This window comes from Rousettus aegyptiacus, unplaced genomic scaffold (assembly GCF_014176215.1).
Source record: "Rousettus aegyptiacus isolate mRouAeg1 unplaced genomic scaffold, mRouAeg1.p scaffold_m13_p_13, whole genome shotgun sequence".
NCBI lineage: Eukaryota > Metazoa > Chordata > Mammalia > Chiroptera > Pteropodidae > Rousettus > Rousettus aegyptiacus.
The window spans coordinates 64,771,806-64,786,721 of NW_023416288.1; the positions used below are offsets into that span (position 1 = coordinate 64,771,806).

At 34.7% G+C, this 14,916-nt stretch overlaps 1 non-coding gene across 1 annotated transcript; it reads left to right on the top strand.

The window, feature by feature from the left end:
- Positions 1 to 1,529: 1,529 nt before the first annotated feature.
- On the top strand, positions 1,530 to 1,635 carry LOC118610849. Its single transcript, XR_004954113.1, has one exon. It is a non-coding gene; the product is annotated as a U6 spliceosomal RNA (small nuclear RNA).
- Positions 1,636 to 14,916: the final 13,281 nt, after the last annotated feature.

Consider the following 14,916-nt stretch of genomic DNA (forward strand, 5'->3'; position numbering starts at 1 on the left):
ATTTAGTTCTCCGTTTCATATTTTGATTTTTACCATTATCTTTAAATTTTTAATAAGATTTAATATTTAAAAAAACCCTTTGAGCATCAAACCAAATCACTTTATCTCCTTTATCATAGATCAGAGTTACATATGTTCATATAGGCATATTTGCAAAGCTGGGTGAAGTAAAATCACATCGGTATGCTTTTTTTTTCTTCAATATAAGCAGTAGCAAACATATTTATTTAAAATCAAGGCAGAATATCATGGCTAAATGTGGAAGACTAAAGCTAAAATTATATAATCTCTTAGTTTAAATATCTAAAATACCTAATAAAACTATCAGAAACACAAGCGAGAGAAATTCATTGGCAGTGACTTAATCATACTCCCTTAAACCAGAGGCTTCAAAAATGCCGTCCAGTGAAAAGCAGCAACTGGAGTCAAAATGGTTTGACTTCAGATCCTCCCCGCTTTGCCTGCCTCACATCTCCCTTCACTTGGGTATTCAGAGCTCGAGCTGTTTGGGGGATACGGCTCTTCCCTGGAGTGACTGACTGTCACAGACTTCCTTCACGTCACTGGTCAAATATGGCTGCGTGAAGTCTGGGAGAGGGGAAGACAGCAGGCCCGTGGTTGGCTTCCACAGGTGGTGAGTCTAGTCTGTCTGGGACCAGGTGCCTCCTCTTCAGAGTCAAACTGAGATTCTTTTAGCAAAAAAGTAGGGGCCAGAGATATATCAGGTATGGAACTCTGAATCTATCACACTTATTTTCTCCTAATTAGAGATGAAAAACCAGGTCTTTATCCCTTCACTCTTTAGACTATAGGAAATAAGAAAGACTGCTGAGTAGAAATGGGAAAAGTCGGAGAAACGAACAGCTAATATTCTATTATAGACTCATAGGGCTTATGGTCCTACCTGGAACCGGAGAAATAATCTAAACAATATATAACTCCATGGTGAGCTAAAAAATGAACTCCTCCTCTCCACCCCCCACAAAATAAAGATATCCACATCTTCATCCCTGAAAACTTATGTGTCAAAAAAAGAAAACGATTTTTGCAAAAGCAGTTAAGAATCTTGAGATGAGAGATTATATTTTATTATCTAGTTGGACTCTAAATGCCCTAAATTATAAATTCTTATAGGAATGAGGAGGAGGGAGGAGGGAGGTTACACACACATACATACACACACACACACACACACACACACACACACACACATACACACACACAGAAGTGGAGAAGGTGTTGTGTCTACCAACACAGAGATGTGGTCACAAACCAAGAAATATTGGAAGCCACCAGAAGCTGGAAGAACACCCTCCACACTCATGAGAGCACTCTGAAATGAGTTATCAGGATTTACCCAAACACACAAAAATATAACGTTCCATACCAGTAAAGAAGCATAAATTCATTTATTTACCTTTTTATTATTTCCCATTTTCTTTCATAGAAAATTTGATTTCATTTCACTGAGAACACGCTTTGACTTTATGAGATTATGCTTATAGTAAGAAAAATAAGTTAAAGGAAGAGTGCTCGCTTCAGCAGTACATATACTAAAACTGGAACTATACAGAGAAGATTAGCATGGCCCCTTCACAAGGATGACACGCAATTCATGAAACGTTCCATATGTTTAGGAGAACACATAATGTAAATAAACATATGCCTTACTGTCAAAATGTATAGCTGAAACTTATTGGATTTCATTAACCAATGTCACCATAAAAAATAAATTATTTAAAAAAAAAAAGAAAAAAAAACTTTTGAAAATACTAACACTTTCTTAATTAAGCAAATGAACTTTAGGCTAATAAGATGGTTAATACAGGTGAATAATGCTTTGTTACAATTTCTGCTACATGTCACTTTAAAGTCACTTACTAAATGTTCATAGCCTAATAATACTTTATACATGTATGTGCATTCATGTTTCATAGATAAAAATTGATATAATATAAAATTCAGAGATTTAGAACCTTTAGTTTAATGATCCATATCTCTTTGTGATATGAAAATATGCTTGGTGTGAAATAATTGCCTTAAAGTATTATCATAAAACAATCTTGTGTGTCACAGGTTGTAGGATTGAGATTGGCTTTAGAAACACATGTAGTAGAGTTTCTTATTTCAAGGATGTAGAGAAATTTCTTAATTTCCTGCCCCGTCCCCAAATCTCATTACTAAAACCTGAGATTTCTTTCTTAGAGCTACATTATTTTAGTGGAAATCTTTGTTCATTTGTTGAATCCAATAGCAGAAGGTAACATAGTGACTCTTATCAGTAGGTCGAAGAATTTAAAACTCCAAATTACAGTTTCTTAATAAATAAATACGTATAAATCCAAGAGTCCTGAATAGATTGAAAATATTTGTAGAAGAAAGCAATAAAGAAAGAAGCAGATAACAGTTGGTTAGAACAAAGAGAAAAAACACACAGACTGTGAAGGAATGGTAATGCTAAAAATAAGCTTCAGCTCTTCTGAAATTGTAACAGAGGGTTGAATTATAACCATGTGCAGTTCTATCCTAAGCTGATAAAAATCTTTAAGATCCTATAAAGATATGGACTATAATTGAATTTCGTTTAATAGCTGAAGTTGTAACATGGTCTCAGAACTATGTAACAAATGAAACAAAAAATAAATTTATAGTTTTTGTTCTTTTCCATAATAAATAAATCTGCAATTTGGAGAGTTGTCTCTGCTTCAATACATGTTCTTGCAATACATATGTCTGTAAGAAGCGTGGACTTCTTATAAATAAATTGTATATATTTGGAAATTAGGAAATGGGTGAGAATATTAGAGGACATTTAGCTTTTAAAAAGTGCTTAGATAATCAGAGTGATGCCTGAATAATCAATCATATTTATTCAAGCATATATATGGGATGTATGTATTGATTTATTTTTAAATAAGCAAACATATTGTCTACCATGAATGTAATATTGATGATTTGACATTTTAGTGTCATTTTATGCCAAAGAATAAAAGCTATGAAAGAGGTTTTATATTTCTAAATAAATTTATAGAATTGTAGTTAGATATAAAAATAAAGTATTTGGAATTTGATATTTCAAAGTGAGCAAATAATTTCCCTGAAATTTGGAGGTTATATTGCATTGCTAGTTAACTTTGAAACAGTGAAGCAGTTTGGATGTTTTTAATTATTACTCCTTGAGAATAATAATTAGTGGAGGGTACTAAACTCTTAGCAGCGGAGGGCACTAGCTCTTAGTAGGGGTGGGAGCAGACATTGAGTAGGTACAGAATGAAACTCCTGGGAAAATTAAGGGGAGGATAAAAGTTATGCTCAGGATCAAAATTTTTAAGAAATAAATGAAAAACTTTGTTAAATCACATGGGAGCAGAATCTGAAAGTTAAGAGATGAGAGAAAAGAATTTAATTTAAAGAGATTATCGATGACCTTGGCAGACTTTGAGCCATTGAATTAAAATAAAAGAATGGAGATAGATAGTAGATACAGAAGAGTGATTCTTTTTTTCTTCCAGCTTTATTGAGATAAAATTGGTATGCAGTCATGCACTGCATAATGACGTTTTGGTTAAGGACAGACCGCATACACAAAGGTGGTCTCATGAAATTAGAGTGGAGCTGAAAACTTGCTCAGTGACATCGTAGCCATAGCAAAGTCATAGGACAAGGCATTACTCACATGTTTATGATGATCCTGGTATAAACAAACTTATGCAATCTCAGTCATATAAAAGTATAGTACATACAATTACAGTAGTAAGCTATTCCATCTAGGTTTGTATAATTACACTCTATGATGTTTGTATCACAAAACAGGGATGTACTCTGAGAACACATTTCTCAGAGTGCATCCCTGTTAGCAAGCAGTGCAAGACAACATCGTATAAGTTTAAAGTTTACAATGTATTGATTTGATACACTCATATATTGCAATATAATTATCTCCATCACATTACATAATTACAATTTCTTTTTCTTTGATGAGAACATTTAAGATCTACTCTAGTAGCAATTTTCAGCTACCCACTATAGTACCATCAACTATAAACACGACAGTGTGCATCAGATCCCCAGAATTTATTCATCTTCTACCTGAAAGTTTGTATCCTTTGGCCAACAGCTCCTTAATCTCTGACCCAGAATCCCTGATGACCACCGTACTACTTTCTATTTCTATGAGTTCAGATTTTTTAGATTCCACATACAACTGATTTTTATACAGGAGGCACAGTCCTCTAATAGACTATCGGAATTTCTAGAGAAGAGAGAGGAATATAATCGCCTGTATGCATTTATAAATAATATTCAATAAAATTTCATGTGAGAAAAAGTTGAGTGAAGTTGATATAGAGAATATGTTGGACATGCTTGGAAATTCAAGCACTAAATAAGATGTTTAATAGCCGGAGAGGATGTATGTATGAAATAATTACTTTGAACAATGCAATATTGCTGGCATTGGCTACTTCCGAGCAAACATTTTGCTGATATGTTTATCAATGAATGTGAAACACATTGTGCTTCCTCACAAGAAGTATCTATATAAAATCCCCGATATTACAGTGGATTTATTGTTATTAATGGTTCAAACAGGAAAAAAGTTCATTTCAACTCCCATTTGCTATTGAGTGAGACAGCCGATCTGTTTAAAACTGTATTATGATTGAGTGGTCATAGCTTAGAGAACTGATTAAGCACTACTTCAACATGGGAAATGAAGAATTCATTACCTTAATATTCTGCTAACAGGCCTTTTGAGCCCTTTTAACCAGGACTAAGTTATCACGGTGATGGCAAAAGTTAATGGTGGTTTGGGTGAGAATTTTGACCTAAGTTTCTCAAGCAGCTAACAAGGTTATTCTGTCAGAGATTTGGATCCACAGCTTTTTGGAGCATGCAAGGATAAGGACCTTTTTTTTTTTTTTTTTTTTTTTTTTAAATATTAGAGACTGAAAACAGAAGTGCCTCCTTGGCCTTTTAGAGGACAGACCTGTCTTTCAGTGACCTTTGGAGCTTGAGTCTATAGATGGAGTAATTTGCTGTGCTTTCTTTTGTGAGTACTGTGCTTTAGATCATTTGCTCTTTGAACAAAGTCATTTATTTTGATGCCTCATCATGACATAACAAAAACTACAGCAAACACTTTTTCTTTCACTTATTAAACCCCAAGTTTATTCTTCATTTTACATGCAAATGACATAAACATATTCAAGATTAAAAAGCCCAGTTCCCTCTCTTCTTCTCTCTCCTCCTTGCCTCAAAGAAAATGTAGAAATATTTTATAAAACAAAACTAAACTTTAAACTATGTGCTCTTTTTAATTAAATATTCCTGCTGGTTCAACTATGCTATCACATTAATTAGCTTCAAATTAATTTAGTGAATTGAGAGATTAAGATGTACTCTTAGTGTTACTCACACTTTCTGTATCTGGTCCACACTGTAAGTGTGGTTTATATAATTTACTGGAAATAGTTCTAAGTGAGTGAGTTTTCTTAAAAGATCACTAAGGTAATGGAGATCAAGAAGGTTAAAGTAAAACCTTAAAGGACTTTTCTTAGAAGATGGGTATTAGCATTTACCTAAAGATACCTAAAGAAAGTCATAAAGATACATCTTCATAGAAGCAATCTCACTGTCCTGTTATTTGGGTTAAGCTGAGGGTCAACTGCATAAGCTTTGTGTATACAAAATATATATATTTTTATGGGAGGTTATCATTGTATTTATAATCCTTGACCTGTATCACCAGCACAACAGAAGGGCTTTACTACAATAATAATAATTTTAAAAAGCACTTTATTTAACCCCTGGCTTATTGTATTATAAAATTATTTGTGAAGTTGGGTAGAGAATGAGTATGTGCCCATATGTTGATATGTAAAGAAATGCAGACTCCACTTCTAGAAAAGGTCTTCAGGTCTCATTAATTTTAATGACTCCAGTAGTGGTTATTTTACTCTCCAAAGGCTGTCCAGGAGACTGTCACTAGTCTTCCCCTGATATGGAGTCTTCACAGGTCTTTAGAATGGTTTTATCAGATACATCACCTTCTGGAGCCTCAGTTATTGGGCCTCGAAGATCTCCATCAACTGTTTTCAATTTGTTTCTGCACAAACTTCCACTTTAAATTATCAGGCAGATCTCATTAATATTCTTTTCTTATTCTCTGTTCATTTCTGCCTTTATAATTTTTAGTAATGTTCTCTACACCTTGAATGAATTTTCCCTTTTCTTTTTCACTAAAAAAGTCATAATATTTTACTCACTTAAAAATTGGAGTCACAACAAACAATAGCTAACAAAATGGGCCATAAATAAGTCAGAGTTTTTTATTTAAGCCTAGTAGAGCTTATATTCACTTAAAGTCTAGCTTATGACACAATGGAATTCTTCCAAATTAAAACATAATTTTTTTCTGTTATTTTTATTTTTTTAAACAATCTGTGTTATATAATAGCTTACATGTTAGTATGTTAGAAGAATTCCCTTAATACTTCATTGATATATATGCAAAGTTTCCCAATAACTGAATCAAGTATCAATTTAAAAATTTTAATTTAAATTAATTTCAATGCAATTAAAATTCAGTCACGCTAGTCAGTAGCAACATTTGGTCAGTGACTACTGTACTATCTAGCTCAGGTCTAAAGTCCTTAGTAAAATCAGCAAGACCATACACATTCTAGCCTTCCATAAACCCTGCGACTTCAGGTCTTACCGTTCTCCTCCCCACTTACTCCACTCCAGCCCTCTGGCGCTCTCATTTTTATGGAACACTGCAGGCATTTCAGGACCTCTTGTAGTAGCTTTTCTTTCACATGGAACAATCTTCAAATATCCTCACGGGTTGGTATTACTCCTTCACATCTTTGCTGATATGTCCTGTTATCAGCGAGAACTTCGATGACCATTTCTACCCCTTCTCACTTCTCTGAAATCCATATCTGCCTTTATTTTTCTCCTAATTTTTTCTTTTTAATTTTCTGCTAATACTATTTCCTGCTGTGATTGTCTGTCTCCCACACTGGAATATAAGCACTCAGAATGCAGGAGCATATGCTCACTGTTGTAGTCTCAGTTCCCGGCGCATAGTAGTTGCTCAGATATTTCTATACTGTTAAAGTTCATTTATGACTCCTAATTATCAATAGGTTGTGTGTGTGCGCATGTATATGCATGCACTACTGATCTTTTTCTCCCTCTCTTCCTTATTTTTTTCCTTTTTCCTTTACTTTTCATTTTGATCATCCATTGTAAGATCCCCACTTTCTTAGCTTTCCTACTAAATACTAATTTACATTGATGGGTCAGTAGGAGAGAAACACTTTCACTTCAAAAATAGGCTATGTCAGCCTCAGACTTCACACGAAATATGCTTAGAAATTAAATATTCTTGGCAACAGCTGTTTAGAACAAAGATTACTAAATGGTATGGCCCACAGGTAAGTCCCATCATCTAAATGAGGATAAGTAAGTTTAAGACAATTAATTATCCCTTATTTCTTTTGTTAGACAAAAATCAGTTATTCTCAAAATAGACCTTATCTATGATTCTAGAATAGATAATAATTACATCTCATGCATAAATGTATTTTAGCACTCTTTGCATAAGGATTACTTGGTTCTGGAGAGATATCAACTTAGAAAAACATATTAACAGTTTTAAAATAAGTATCAAATGATTAATAGTTATATCAGTCATTTATCAATAAAAATTAGATTATTTTATACATATTTATTATAAATAATAATTTAATATAATTCAATTTTTCAATTATAATGAAGCAATAATTACAGAAGGAGCAATCATCATTTTCAAAAAGCTCTTTTGTTTTACTTTATCTCCTACAATCTTCTTTCTGATGTGTCTCCATAGATAATGCAAAAATTAATACACTGAATTTTAATCGAATGAATCACATTTAAAAAATATTTTTCATCCTAAGGTAAGTTTACATATTTTAATACCTCTCGTGATATTGCAAAACTATTGTCCTCAGAGATAATCTTCTATTTGTCCATTTTCTTAATAGTATCTGCAGTCATTGCACCAAGTTCTCACCAGGGTTATGTCTTCTTATGCCTACCACTGCCTTTGTTATTTCAGGATGAGTTTCTCTAATGCTTTTTAATTAAATCTCTATTTGAAGACTCTCGAGGGAGCCAGGTCATAAAGCTGCTCATTTGTAGTGAAATGGGGCATATGGAATGTGTAATGTTGGTCTTGATGTCCCTGGAATAACTCACTATTTGTTTTGTGTCTGAATTCAAGATCCAGCTAAACTCCATTTTAACATAGCTTATGAATAACCAGATTACACAGAAAATTAAAGTTGCATAGGGAATCAAAATACCTTGCATTATGTTTCCTGACATTACTCAGTTGGTTTTTAAAGCAATCTTCCCACGTTTCTCTACCTGGTAAGCTTCTGGTAACCCTTCCAGACTTGGAACAAATTCTATTTACTCTGGGGAAACTGCTCCAAGTTTCATAGGCGGTTAGTTGATATCACAGCTCTTTGTTTATAATTCTATGTATTGCATTTTAGACACCTGTCATAACCTATTTACCTATCTCCAGCAGCTACAAACGTAGGAATTATTCTCAACTCCTTTTACTCACTCCTTTCTCACCTAAGCAGTCATTTAGTACTTTGCATTTTATCTTCAACACATATGGTAGACAGAATAAAGATGCCCACATCTTAACCTTACTCTATGGCGGTGGACACACTCTGTCACCTTTTGTGCTTCGAGTTCTTCATGTGTAAACTGGGGATTACAGAAATAATATTTACTTTAAAAGAGAATAAATTATATATGTATTAAATTATATATGTGCATGTGTATATATATACATATATATACATATATATACATACACACACACACACACACACACACACGAGCTAAAGTTCTTTTCCTGCATTTTCTCATTTGAGTCTTACAAAACACTATAGGTAAATAGTAACATTATTCCCAATAATAGATACAGAAATTGAAGTTTAGAGGGGATAGATAACTGCAAAGCAACAGTCAGGGTTTGGAAACCCAGCACTCCAGCTCCAGGACATGTTGGTTTACAGTATTTATTTGAATGGTATACGTTAATCTTATTTAATTGATTTAGAAATTATTTTTTAAATTTGAGAATCTTTCATTTCAAACTGCAAATTGTTATTTATGTAACAAACTGAGCTCTCTGAAAGGACTGGTGGGAATTGGAGGAAAGGGGAGGGCAGCTATAAACTTCAAGCATAATAATGACTCTGACCCATTTATACTTAAGGAGAGTTGGATTCAGATCAAAGGCATTCTCTTAAGTATGGACTCTGAAATATTAGAAGAGTAAATCTGATATTCATCTTCAAGCCTTCCTTGGATTTATAGCATAAAAGAATCATGCACATTAAGGAGTCAGCTTATGGATGGTAAGTAAATTTTATAAGAACCAAGTAATATATTTCTTTTGAATAAGGAGTAGTTGAGCAGACTTTTAATTAAGAAACTAAAATTAAAGTAAAATTATTCCAAGAAAAAAAAGAAAAATTGACCTTAGTACCTTGGATCTATTTCTTAGAATTTGAATTTGTTCTTTTTATTTTTTAATACACCTACAGCACCTAGTATTTCTAGGTGGTCTCCCATCTAAGTACTAGCCAGGCCCAACCCTGCTTAGCTTCTGAGATGAATTTGTTCTTAATGAGTGCATTTTACTTTATGTTTATGAATTTTATTTGGACACATTTACACAACGTATTCCTAACTTATATTTCATGAATTAAGGCTAATGTGAGATTCAGCAGGTCAAGGACTATAAACTGTTTATGTTTTTATATCACTAGTGCAAAGCTAGCTCATTCATTTATTTATTAAACACTTACTCATTGCCCACTGTGGGACAAAAACTATCTGTAGATGTTGAAATACAGCAGAGACCAAAACAGCATAAAAATTCTTTATAGAGTTTAGATTTTAGTTAAGAGAAAAAAAATATTAAATAAATAAATTGGTACATAAAGTTACTTAAAGATATTTGAAATAAATGATCATCGAGTCAATACTTCTAGCTTCCAGTTGTTAACCACTTTTTATTTTCTCTATGTTTTATGTTATTATAATACAGGAAAATAAGTTGGACAGAGATTTTTACCTTTCATAGGAGAGAAATTGATAAATCTATAGATTAAACAATGTTCCTTAATTTACACAGCTAGTTGCCAAGAAAACCAGAATAAAAACATATGTCCTCAGATTACTCAGTGGAAATCTAATGCAATTTTATGATAATTATTTAAATGACTTCTACTGCTACATAGCAGCAACGTTAGTGGGCTATGTCTATACCTACACCACGATACCCTAAAAACTATCAGTTCTTCCAGCATGATAATATGTCCTAAGCCATACACAAAGTCTACTCATAAGATAAAGAAAGTTTTATAAGCCAAATGTAATTTAAATAAAAGTGGTTGGTAGCAAGAAGAATATCTATATCTATCTATCTATCTATCTATCTATCTATCTATCTTTCTATCTTTCTATCTATCATCTATCTATCTTTCTTTCTATAACTTTTCCAAAATAAATACATTGTTTTTATGCAAGAATTTCTGTTCAATTCCTTTTAGACTTGTGCCTAGTTAACAGATGTTGACTTTTATTTGAAAACCCTCAAATTTTCTTTTTTTTCATTTCATTTCATTTGAAACTCAAAATGAGAGAAACAAAAATAAAATATCAACTAACTCTGGAAACCAACAAAATGCCTAAAATCTCAGGGGAATTTTATTAATTATAGAAGATAAAATTTGTTGAAAGAAAACAATCTGTATCCTGCCTATGCTTACCTTCATGAAAAGAGCAAACCACCATCTGTAAGGACTCTAGAAGACACAATTTAGCTTTCTCCCACTTTCTGCCCATTAACTCATAGGAACAGATTTGTACCAACTAATCCTCTCTCTGTCACATGGGAGTTATTTCTATGTTGCCCTCCTTTCCACTTTTGTCACCCCCTCTCAACTTTTGCTGCCTAAGACTGCCAAACTTGCTTCTCCAGCTGCCTGCGTCATGGTGGAGACTGCAGCTCCCAGAAAACTCTGTTATGGTTCAACAGACCTGCAGGAAAAAAAGCTGGCTAAATACTAGAGCTGGGCTAAGGCAATAACACTTCACTTCAACTCTAAGAACAGGATTTAATCAGCATCCAAGTGGAAAAGAAGTAGGGACACAGGCGATCCAAATTTTCTCCCAGTTGGGAAATTTTGAGTATAGTCAGAGGACTTCTCTTTTGAAGAAAAGTAAACATAAATCAACAACAAAAGCAATAACAATAAAATGTGTGAAGTTTTGGAAGAAAATCATACACTAAAAGAGAATAACACAATTTGAAAAATTATCAGAAAATCAGTAATGATAAGAAACTTTAAGGGGAGGGAAAATTTGATGTAGATGATAGAGGCTCTGTTCATCCTTCTGGCAACCAAATCAAAGTGACAGAAACAAGGAGCAGCACCAAGGGAAAACAGCCTGGGATCTTGATGAATAAGCCAAACAACTAGGGAGAAATCCGAGAAATCCAAGAAATCGCCCTGCAACGGCAGAAAGTAGGATGGGGTGAGGATGCGGGGCTGCCTGATCTTTAGCAGCTGAATGAGACCAAGAATGTGGCAGTGGCAGACGCCTATTAAAAGGTTCATGTCTGTGAGTGGATTTTTGCAGTGACGGACCTGCTTGCTCTGAGCACCAGTGCCGATTTGGCTGTGTGCAGGGGGCACCAGGGACTTACAGGAAGACATTGTCAGAGTGAGAGCTGAGGTGAGACTCACTCTGTACAGAAGTGCTGATGGTATCCATTGTTCTCTGTTGAGCCCCATTCACTCCCTATGTGTGGACACAGTGCCGTCATAGTAGGGATGTCGTCAAACTAGATAAAAGAGGTCGCTCGGACCAGAGATTTCCCTGAAACCCCACCTCTCCCAACTTGCGGCCCTACCCAAGCCACATTCAGGTGTATCCTCAGCAAGTCAGGTGCTCCTTGCTGAGCAGTGCCTAGACTCACACTGGAGGCAACTGGCCTCAGTTACTGGTGTGGCCTTTTGAGGCAACTACAAGTATAGCATCTGTGGATTGCTTGCTGAATCTTAATAGGTGGTCCTGGAGGGGTAGAGGCTTGGACAAAATTTGGCCTGCAGCTGAACCCCTCTCAGGACTGTGCCACTGGACACCTACTTCAAAAATCCACACTAATAAGACCGGGAGATTTGGAAGCTTTGCCTAGTACATAGAAACAAACACTGAAAGGCAGCCAAAATGGGAAGACAAAGAAGCAGAAACCATATGAGAAAACAGAATAAAGATCCAGATATAATGGAGTCAAGTAATCTAACAACTGCAGAGTTCAAAACACTGGTTTTAAAGATGCTCAATGAACTTTTGGGAAGTGTAGATAAATTCAGTGAGAACTTCAACAAAGAGATAAAAAAAAAAACATAAAAATGGAAATGGAAACTATAAAAGGGAATCAGTCTGAAATGAAGAACACATTATCTGAGATGAGAAGTATATTAAGTGGAATAAACAAAGTGAATAAAGAAAAGGCTCAAATGCCCTCTCTAGAGGATGGGAAAACCAAGGACATTCAATTGCAATAGCAAGGAAAGAGATGCCAAGACTGTAAAAATTATTTAAGGAGTCTACGGGACACTATTAAGGGTCCAAATATCCATCTGATCAGGGTAACTGAAGAAAATCAGGATGTTGAACAGCTGCTTGAAGAAATAATGACGGAAAACTTCCATTTCCCTAACTTGGTGAAAGAAATGGGCATGAAACCCCAGGAAGCTCAGAGAATCCAAAAAACCAGGGATCCAAAGAAGCCTACACCAAGACCCATCATAATTAAAATGCCATAAGTTAAATATCAAGAAAGAACATTAAAAGCAGCAAGAGAAAATCAAACAGTCATCTACAAGGAAACACACACAAGACCGGCAGCTGATTTCTCAAAAGAAGCTATGCAGGACAGAAAGGCTTGGCACAAAATATTTGACATTATGAAGACACAGTATCTACAACCAAGAATACTTTATCTATCCAGCAAAACCATCATTTAGAGTTGAAGGACAAATAAAGAGCTTCCCAGACCAAAATTAGCTAAAGGAATTTATCACCACCAAGCCAGTATTACAAGAAATGTTGGAGGGACTTCTTTAAGAAGAAAAAACATGTACCGAAAAAACATGTATCAAAAGCAGGAATAAAGAATGGTGACAACGATATTCCTATAAATAAGTGCCTCAAATGGAAAAGAATTAAATGTTCAAACCAAAAGATAGACTGGCTTAATGGATAAGAAAACAATCCTCTACATATGCTGCCTAAAAAAGACTCACTTCAGATTAAAAGTCACACACAGACTAAAAGGAAGGAGATGGAAAAAGATATTGCTTCGATAAACCTAGAAGATATTTAAGTGAGACAGAGAAAGGTAAACACTATACGATTTCACTTATATGTGGAATCTAAGGAATCAAAACCAGACTCATGAACATAGTGCACAATTTGGTGACAAACAGAGGAGAGAGGGGGTTAGGGGATAGGAAAATGGGGTGAAGGGTTAAAGAAGTACAAAAATTAGTAGCTGATGGATGGTTATGGGGATGGGGAGAACAGGATAGGGAATGCAGTTAGCATTAATATGATGGCTAGGTGGAAGGTCAGGGGAGGGAGGGAGCCATGGAGGGGGATCGTTTTATGAACTATATAAATGTCTGTGGGCACCAGGCCTGACTGGCCCAAGATCTGGCTGGTCCAAAGTTTGGCTGCGATCCAGGCCCGTGTCTAGGAATAGGATCCCAGATTTAGAAAATATGTAAATATACTTCAGCTTATTGTATCACACATGTGTGGCTGAAGGCCACTATTGTCCTCTGCTATGTGAGGAGCCCTATGATCCCCTGGAGAGAAGAAGAGGAACACAAGAAAGGGGAGCAGAAGAAGTGCACTGAATACCACACTTCCCCCAGTAGAACTGCACTTCCCAACAGAAATGCACTCTGCACAATAAAGTTGCTGCCTGCAGTTTCATTCTCATGTCTGCCTCGTGTGCGTTTTTCCAACTGGGCGTCTCACCATCGAACCTTCCCTTCTCGATCAGCAATACCGCTGACACTTGGCGTAGCCGACACCATCCGCTCAGCCCTGACAATGTCTAACCAATGTACTGTATACTTGAAACTAATTAAAATAAATACAAAATTAAAATAATTTTAAAAATTAACTTTAAAAAATAGTACCAATAAGATGAGATTATAGAGCTGGAGCGTAAAATAAAGAATGAGATAAAATGTAATAGGAGAAACTTTAAAAAACCTCAATAGAAAAGGCAACAAAACAGATAAAAGGGGAGTAAAATAAAAAGTGAGAAAAGGTCTAAAAGAAATCAAAAACATGATGATGAAATTGAAATCTTCGTTGGAAGCTGTAAGCAACAGAATTGATGCTACAAAGAAATTCATCAGGAATGGAAAGAAAAAAATAATGAGGAAGACAAATTTTACTTTGGAAAATAGAGATCAAAAGTAACCATAATACATTTTCTGGAGGAAAAAATCCAAAGATTTTGCATAAAAGCAATAATTGAGTTATAGTAGGGAATATCTTAGTATGAATCAAAAAGACAAAAAAACAAAATTATTCAAATATTTTTAAAAACTTTTCTCTGGTTTCTATGTAAAATCGATGGGAAAAAAACCCATGTATCTCCATGGCGCCAACCCAAACACTATGTTCCCTAAAACAAGAGAAAATAGGTTAAATAAAAAGTTATAAAATTAAGGGCACAGAAATAAATTAAGAGTGGAGGACTTTCTGTTTGGAGTAATGTGTGTGTGAGTGTGTGTGTGAGTGTAT